This window comes from Triturus cristatus, chromosome 5_1 (genome assembly GCF_964204655.1).
Source record: "Triturus cristatus chromosome 5_1, aTriCri1.1, whole genome shotgun sequence".
NCBI classification, from domain to species: domain Eukaryota; kingdom Metazoa; phylum Chordata; class Amphibia; order Caudata; family Salamandridae; genus Triturus; species Triturus cristatus.
This window is the reverse complement of record NC_140587.1, coordinates 51,901,177-51,910,352: the sequence shown is the minus strand read 5'-3', so window position 1 is coordinate 51,910,352 and position 9,176 is coordinate 51,901,177.

Genomic DNA, 9,176 nt, shown 5'->3' with positions numbered 1-9,176 from the left:
CATGACGAGCATGACCCTTCCTCCAGAATCCAGTGTCTCCCTGATGGTTTCCGACACTTCCAGCAGTGCCGTCTCCGTGCTTAAATTAGGACGGAAACCGGACTGCGATGGATGGAACAAATCATTGGATTCGAGAAAACTGGAAAGAACACCATGTACATGCTTCTCTGTGATCTTAGCCAAGGCCGGCAAAAGGGAAATTGGCCTATAATTGGCCAAGACCTCCGAGTCCAACCCAGGCTTTTTGAGGAGGGGGATCACCATAGCTCTTTTCCATGGCACTGGAACCCTCCCCTCCCTCATGGAAAGATTCACCAAAGGGTTGACTAGTGGGTTAACCACGGCCGCCATCTTGGCCAGAAATTTGGCAGGACAAGAATCCAAAGGTGAGCCCGATTTAAGGTTGGCCAGTAGAGCAAGAGAAGCATCGGCCGAGACAGGAGGAAACTCAGCAAAAACCGCACCCTGCGCGGGCGGGAAGGACAATCCGGCCATCGGACTGGAACACACCTCCACAGACCTCACTGGGAAAGAGTCCTGGATAGATTTTATTCTATCCGTGAAAAATTTGGCCAGATCGCAGACCCAGCGCTCCAATGGAACACTGTGGGCCACGTAGGATCTAGGCGCCGTAAACTCCCTTACCACAGTAAAGATCTCTTTACAAGAGTTGGAGGCAGTCTCAATCCTCCTGGCCAGATATTCCTTTTTCTCCCGGAGAATATCCTGATGATAGGATTTAATCATTATCCTATAAGCCGATCTAGCTTCCGGGTCATAGCGAAGGCGCCATGCCCTCTCGGCGACCTTACACTGCGCACGAGTAGCACACAATGCCTTCGTGAACCATGGGGCTGAGACCCTCTTAGCCCTATCCCGAGGGGCCATTGCGGGGGCCAGATCGTTCAGCCTCTCCAACAGCCATCCCTGCAAGGACTCCACATCCTGCTCTAAATCCCCTGTACGAGGGCAGGGATGGTCTATAGCAGCCTGAGCCAGCAGCTCGGGTGTGACTCTATGCAGAGCCCTTTGAACAGCGCCATGCTGTCTGGGGGCGCTGCTGAATAATTTTTCGCCACCCAATACACCAAATCTGGCCAATCTATGGTCGGTCCAGAGCACCGGAAGAAGCTCCACATCAACAAGAGGAACCGAGGAGAAAACCTGATCTAAAGTATGACCCTTGTCGTGTGTGGAACCAACCAAAAAAGGGACAAGGCCGAGAGGAGCCGTAATATCGAGCAGTTTTTTTGCATCCGGATCATTGTCATCGTCCATATGAAAATTAAAATCTCCTGCCAGAAGACAATGCTCCGTACTTAATGCCATACCAGATACGGCCCCCTGAAGATCATCAAAAAAAGAGCCCACTGGTCCAGGAGATCTATATACCAGTAGCCCTTTCAGAGCTTGATGCGGGGTTAATCTGATAGTGAAGGCAAGGGATTCCGCTCCTGCGATGGTGTTCAAAGAAGCGATAGGGCAGGTAGCTGACTTTTTCACTACTACCGCCACCCCTCCTCCCCTGCCTTTCACTCTGTCCTGATGAAAAATTGTGTAATCAGGAGGAAAAGCCGCTCTAATATCCGGATTGGACGCCTCCCCCAACCAAGTTTCTGTCAGCAGGAGACAGAGTGGATTCTCTCTAACAAGGAGATCAAAGATCTCCAAGGCGTGCTTCCCTACCGATCTTGTATTCAGCATTAAGCAGAGATGTTTAATGCAGACCTCATCTCTCCGTAAAGGAGCGGCCGGGGCAAAACCTGGCGACCAGCCACAGGCAGGGCACAACCGTTTACCTCTGTAACGGCCCGGGAACACGGAGCGGCATGCACAAGAAAAGCTTTGCAGCGCACGTAGTTCCCTAGCAGTATAACAAATCATATTACCCGAGCAAGGACTTACAAGGACTTACAGCCAGGCACTCTAGCCGCTCCGCCGCCTCCGGCACGCTGACGGACGCAGACGGGCAGGACTCTGGCAAGACTCAGGCAAAAGCGAAGGCAACCCCGCTGCGCGATCCCGCTGCGCTGGAAGGAACGGTTTAAATAGGTCCTCCAGAGAAGGTCCTCCCTGTCCCAGAAGGACGCTACAAGATGGCGCTACCAGAGCGCCACTGCCCAACCCAAAATGGCGCCCAAAATCGGAGCGCTGCAGATTCAAACTACCAGGGAGCCCGGACCCGCTAAAAGAGCGGTGAATCACCAATATTATGTGCAGGTAAGGGGGGAGTCCTATCACCCAGCAAGGAGAGAGAGCGCAGTAAATAAGAACACTAGAAAAGGCTAAAAAGCGCTAGCAATCCGCGCGAGCGTGCTTTAGAGAGCCACCCCTCCGGGCAAAAGCATCCAACGAGGACAAGCACACCCCAGCACCGCCTTAAATAGGTCCTCCAGATAAGGTCCTCCCTGTCCCAGAAGGACGCTACAAGATGGCGCTACCAGAGCGCCACTGCCCAACCCAAAATGGCGCCCAAAATCGGAGCGCTGCAGATTCAAACTACCAGGGAGCCCGGACCCGCTAAAATAGCGGTGAATCACCAATATTATGTGCAGGTAAGGGGGGAGTCCTATCACCCAGCAAGGAGAGAGAGCGCAGTAAATAAGAACACTAGAAAAGGCTAAAAAGCGCTAGCAATCCGCGCGAGCGTGCTTTAGAGAGCCACCCCTCCGGGCAAAAGCATCCAACGAGGACAAGCACACCCCAGCACCGCCTTAAATAGGTCCTCCAGATAAGGTCCTCCCTGTCCCAGAAGGACGCTACAAGATGGCGCTACCAGAGCGCCACTGCCCAACCCAAAATGGCGCCAAAATCGGAGCGCTGCAGATTCAAACTACCAGGGAGCCCGGACCCGCTAAAAGAGCGGTGATTCACCAATATTATGTGCAGGTAAGGGGGGAGTCCTATCACCCAGCAAGGAGAGAGAGCGCAGTAAAGACTGGAGGGCCAGTGAGCTACGACTGAGAGGCCCAGGGGGCTAAGACTGGGAGGTCCAGAGAGTTAAGACTGGAGGACCACATAGTTAAGACTAAATGTCCAGGGACTTAAGATTGGATGTCCAGGGAGTTAAGACTGGGAGGTCCAGGGAGTTAAGACTGGAGGGTCAGGGACTTAACACTGGGAGGTCCATGGAGGTAAGCCTGGAGGTCCAGGGAGTTAAGACCGGGGGGTCCAGGGAGTTAACACTGGTCGGTCCAGGGAGTTAGGCTTGGAGATCAAGGGAGTTAGGACTGAGAGGTCCTGGGAGTTAAGACTGGTCGGTCCAGGGAGTTAGGGTTGGAGGTCTGGGTAGTCAAGACTGGAGGTCTCGGGAGTTACGACTTGGAGGCCAGCACAGCAGAGTAATGATTGGAAGGTTGAACTAGCAGGGAACAGGCAGACTCACTGGCAAGACCCGTTGATAATTGCATGGGTACAATGATTTATGTTGAAGGGGAGAGACGAGGGAAGGTATACACATATAGAGGTACTGGTTTGCTTTTCAGCAACTGTTTCCATTAGTTTGATTGACTCAAGTTCATGCTGCTTGTGATTGGTGGGGTCTGATCTGCCCAAAGGACGGTTTCGTTTCTTCCTCCTGACGCACTCACTGGCTTTCGTTTCCCTTTTCTCATTTCTGGCACTGCTTTTGGACCTGGATCAATACAAATGTTCTTTATCAGGAAGTTCATATTTTGCTAAAAAGAAGTGTCTGTATGAAGAGGCCAGAGCCACTGACGGGTTTTAAGAAAAGTATCCCCCTACTAAATGTAAAGGGTCACTAGTCTTCATGTGTCCATTATGATTAATGCACTGCTTGTTACTGTGTATTTTTAGAAATTGGAACAAGGTCTGATGGAAAAAGAAAGTAACGCATCTATTAAATGTGTCTGTCCCCATGCCCTTACCATACAACACACCGGTTCTTCTTTGGACTCGCATTACCCAGACTCCCATCTCCCCTCGGGGACAATCATGGAGGCGTCCACGGAGGCCCCTGCATGTGTCTCCACAGATGCAGCAGGGTCTCCACCACTGCATACATATCCACAGATCCAGCAATGTCTTCACCTCCACAGCACCCCACATCCTGCGGGGTCTCCACCGCTGCATGCAGCTCTTCAGTGATCAAGCATGGTCTCCACCTCGGTATTCAGCTTCACAGATCCAGAAGGGTCTCCATCACTGCATACATCTCCACAGATCCAGCAGGGTATCCACCCCTGCATGCATCTTCGCACATCTAGTGGGGTCTCCACCCCTTCATGCATCTCCGCAGATCTAGCGGGGTCTCCACCCTGCATGCATCTCCGCAGATCTTGCAGGGTTTCCACCCCTGCATGCATCTCCACAGATCTTGCGGGGTCTCTGCCCCTGCATGCAGCTCTGCAGCGATCCAGCGTGGTCTCCACCTCTGCATGCATCACCACCGTTCCAGCCGGGTATCCACCTCTGCATCCATCTCCACAGATCCAGCAGGGTATCCACCCCTGCATGCATCTCTGCAGATCTAGCGGGGTCTCCACCCCTCCATGCGTCCCCACAGTTCCAGCAGTTCCAGGGAATTAAGACTGGAGGTCCAGTGAGTCAAGACTGGAGGTCCAGAGAGTCAAGACTAGACGTTCGGGGAGTTAAAACTGGGAGATCAAGGGAGTTAGGACTGGGAGGTCCAGGGAGTTAAGGCTGGAGGTCCAGGGAGTTAGGATTGGAGGTCCAGAAGGCTGGGATTGGAGGTCCAGGGAGTCAAGATCTCATGTACAGGGAGTTAAGACTGGAGGCCCATGGAGTTAATACTGAGAGGTCCAGGGGGTTAAGACTGGGAAGTCCAGGGAGTTAAGGCTGGAGGTTCAGGGGGTTAAGACTGGGAGGTCCAGGGAGTTAAGACTGGGAGGTCAAGGGAGCTCAGACTGGAGGTCCAGGGAGCTAAGACTGGGAGGTCCGGGGAGCTAAGACTGGGAGGTCCAGGGGGTTAAGACTTGGAGGTCCAGGGGGTTAAGACTGGGAGGTCCAGGGAGCTAGGCCTGGATGTAGAGGATGTTAAGACTGGGAGGTCCAGGAAGTTAAAACTGGGAGGTCCATGAAGTTAAGACTGGGAGGTCCATGGAGGTAGAAGTGGAGGTCCATGGAGGTAAGAGTGGAGTTCCAGGGATTAAGAGGGCGGTCCAGGGAGTTAAGACTGGGAGGTCCAGGGAGTTAAGACTGGGAGGTCCAGAGAGTTAAGACTGTGAGGTCCATGGAGTTCAGACTGGAGGACCATGGAGTTAAGACTGAATGTCCAGGGAGTTAAGATTGGATGTCCAGGGAGTTAAGACTTGGAGGTCCAGGGAGTTAAGAGTGGAGGTCCAGGGGGCTAAGACTGGGAGGTCCAGGGAGTTAAGACTGGAGGTCCAGGGAGTTACGACTGGGAGGTTCAGGGAGTTAAGACTGGGCGGTCCGGGGTGTTAAGACTGAGCGGTCCAGTGAGTTAAGACTGGAGGCCCTAGGAGTTAAGACTAGGAGGTCTAGGAAGTTAAGACTGGAGGCCCACTGCGCTACGACTGGGAGGTCCAGGGGGCTAAGACTGGGAGGTCCAGGGAGTTAAGACTGGATGTCCAGGGTGCTAAGACTGGAGGCCCAGGGAGATAAGCTTGGAGGTCCATAGAGCTAAGAATGGAGGCCCATGGAGTTAAGACTGCAAGTTCATGGAGTTAAGACTGGAGGTCCAGGAAGCTAAGATTGGCTGTCGAAGGAGTTAATACTAGAGTTTCAGGAAGTTAAGACTGGACGCCCAAGGAATTGAGACTGGGAGGTTCAGGGTGTTAAGACTGGGAGGTCCTGGGAGTTAAGGCTGATAGCTCTGGGCAGTTAAGGCTGGTAATTCTGGGGAGTTAAGACTAGGAGGTCCAGGGAGTGAATACTAGGAGGTCCAGGCAGTTAAGATTGGATGCCCAGGGAGTCACGACTGGAGGTCCAGGGAGTTAAGACTGGGAGGTGCAGGGAGTTAAGACTAGTAGGTGCAGGGAGTTAATACTGGAGGTCCAGAGAGTTAAGACTGGGAGGTCCAGGGAGTCAAGACTGGAGGTCCAGGAAGTTAAGACTGGAGGTCCAGTGAGTTAAGACTGGGAGGTCCACGGAGTTAAGACTGGAGGACCATGTAGTTAAGACTGAGAGGTCCAGGGAGTTAAGACTGGAGGTCCCGGGAGTTAAGACTGGGAGGTCCAGGGATTTAAGACTGGAGGGCTAGGGAGTTACAAATTGAAGGCCAGCACAGCAGAGTAATGATTGGAAGGTTGAACTCGCAGGGAACAGGCAGACTCACAGGCAAGACCCGTCGATAATTGCATGGGTACAATGATTTATGTTGAAGGGGGCGAGACGAGGGAAGGTATACACACATATAGCTACTGGTTTGCTTTTCAGGAACTATTTGCATTAGTTTGATTGACACAAGTTCATGCTGCTTGTGATTGGCCAAAGCCACTGATGGGTTTTAAGAAAAGTATCCCCCTACTAAATGTAAAGGGTAAGTAGTCTTCATGTGTCCATTATGATTAATGCACTGCTTGTTACTGTGCATTTTTAGAAATTGGAACAAGGTCTGATGGAAAAAGAAAGTAACACATGTATTAAATGTGTCTGTCCCCATGCACTTACCATACAATACATGGGGTCTTCTTTGGAGTGCATCAGCCAGACTCCCATCTCCCCTCGGGGATGATCATGGAGGCATCCACGGAGGCCCCTGCATGTGTCTCCACAGATGCAGCAGGGTCTGAAGTGGTTAGGGAATTGCTGATATCTGCCAAAGTACCTCTTCAGATAATTACAAGCCACCTAACTCCTCTTTCATTAGTCACAGTAAAGAACTCCTTATGACCCATCATCAAAGCCAAAACGAAAACTCCAATGGGAGAGTGGAACAAGTGCGAGTGTCCTTGAAATAATTTTAGCTTGATGGACATCCCATCCACTCAATAGCAAAGCATAAAAAACACATGAAAGCGAATGTCTGAAAGGAACTGACCCAAAGTCTACCCCGTGCAGCGCGAGATCCCAGACAGAGGAGGAGATAAGAGGACTTGTATTATTATATAAGGAAGACACTGGCACAGAAAGGAAAGCCTGACATCAGGACACAGATTTACTAACATTTGACACAATGGAACCCAGCAAGACAATTTGCTGTGCTGCATCAAATGGAGAGAGCAGGAATGCACCATGTTTACTAAGAAATGGCCAATTGAATGCTGCCTAGCACCAGCGCAGGCACCTTTGCTCCATGCTGCAAGGGGGCCTGTGTTTCAGGCAAGATTGCGTCAGAATGCAGCACACACAGAAAGAATAAATAACGTGGAGAAATAAAAATACGTGTCCTCATTATGCCTCAGTTGGGATGGCGTTCCATTTTGATGCATTACCTGGTTTACTACCCTTAGCAAATCTGGGTATGCACCAAAATTCATGAGTTGGTGTGTGTGCATGCGCACCCTCCATCCATGGAAGACCTTCCTACCGCAGAGTAATGCAGCCAGTGATTTACGCTGACTTGAGTTACTCTGCATCTACTAAGCCACACGGAGTAATTATCACTTAAACCCTTACGTCACCTTCTGTGATGCAGTAGCAACACAAGGACTTAGTAAATCTGGCAGAGATTTGTGGGTACTCTTTTGGAATATAGTATCCACATAGACAGAAAAATAATTGTTGGAAACAGCTTTGATGCTCCATCGAGAATGCTGGTTAGAGAGAATATGGGCAGAAATATCACTCACAGGAGATTATTTGTGGGTGTCGAAAAAAATAAAATAAAAATGAAAGGTTGAGTTTGGAAGTTCCTGTAATGTTATAAAGAATAAGACAGAGGGGGTCCAGCAGCACTGGTCCAAAGCGGCAGTAAGGAAGGCTGTGAGCCTGTGAGACCCAGGGATGCAGTACCAGGGCAGCAGAGCATCGGTTCAATGGATGAGCAGACTTTCCATTAGACCAGGAGGTCCAGGGAGGTAAGATTGGTAAACAGGAGAATCCTGGTTCAATGAGTAGGCAGACCTTGTGTTAAAAACAAGCATAGACCAATGGCGGATCCAAGTAGTCGCACCTCACCGCTTAGTTCCTTTTGTCAGAGTTAGAATGAAGATTTGAAAGGTGTGTACATGCGGGTCCTGCACCTGCCACTGTTGGGTGCAGACTGCATCGCAGATGAGGTACTGCATATTCGTGGAGCGGTGCACCACCAGGCTGCCTTTCCTGATAACAAAAGACTGACCAGTTCCTTTATAAGAAGAATTTATTTATTTCAATGACATCAAAAATGTAGACTGCTTCCAACCTGTTTCGTTCAATAGAGATTGAACTTCATCAGGGCAGATCCAGGTCCTTGATGCTGAAGACTCTCGCTTAAGGTACATATACCAGGCCCTTATCAGGGAGGTCAAGACAGGAGGCACTGCCTAGAATAATCTGTTATTTAACTTCACCCACGATTCCACATACTACGTCCGTATCCTGCAGTGCGCCATTATTCTTAGAAACCGCCCTGATGAAGTTCAATCTTTATTGAAAGAAACGCATTGGCTGGAGTCTACATTTTTGATGTCATTGAAATAAAGAAATTCTTCTTATAAAGGAACTGGTCAGTATTTTGTCATCAGGAAAGGCGGCCTGGTGGTGCATCGCTCCACGAACATCCAAGACCTGGTGTTAGAACAGGAGATCAAGGGAGGTCAGATTGGCAGACCTGGAGATCACAGCACTGATGCAGTTCATGGGCAGATTGGCTGTAAGACTGTGTGGCCCAAGGAGGTAGACAGGACAGCGGAACATTGGACCAATGGATGTACAGAATTGCTGCAAGACATGAAGGTCTGTGGAGGTAAGACAGGACACCAGTGCACTGGTTCGGTGAGTGGCAGACTTTCTATTTGACCAGGAGGTCCATGGAGATAAGATTGGTTGACCCAGAGAGCAGGGCACTGGTCCAATGGGCGAGTAGATTGGGCATAAGACCAGGAGGTCCAGGGAGGTGAGAAAGTAAACCAGGAGAGCAGACAACTGCATAGGTAATATCAGTAGACCAGGACAGCACACCTCTGGTGGAAAGGTTGGACAGACTGCCATTAGACCAGAAGGTCCAGGACGCAAGATTGGGAGACCCTAGGGACCAGAGCATTGGTGCAATGAGTGAGTTGATTGGCTGTAAGCCTGGGAGATTCAGGTAT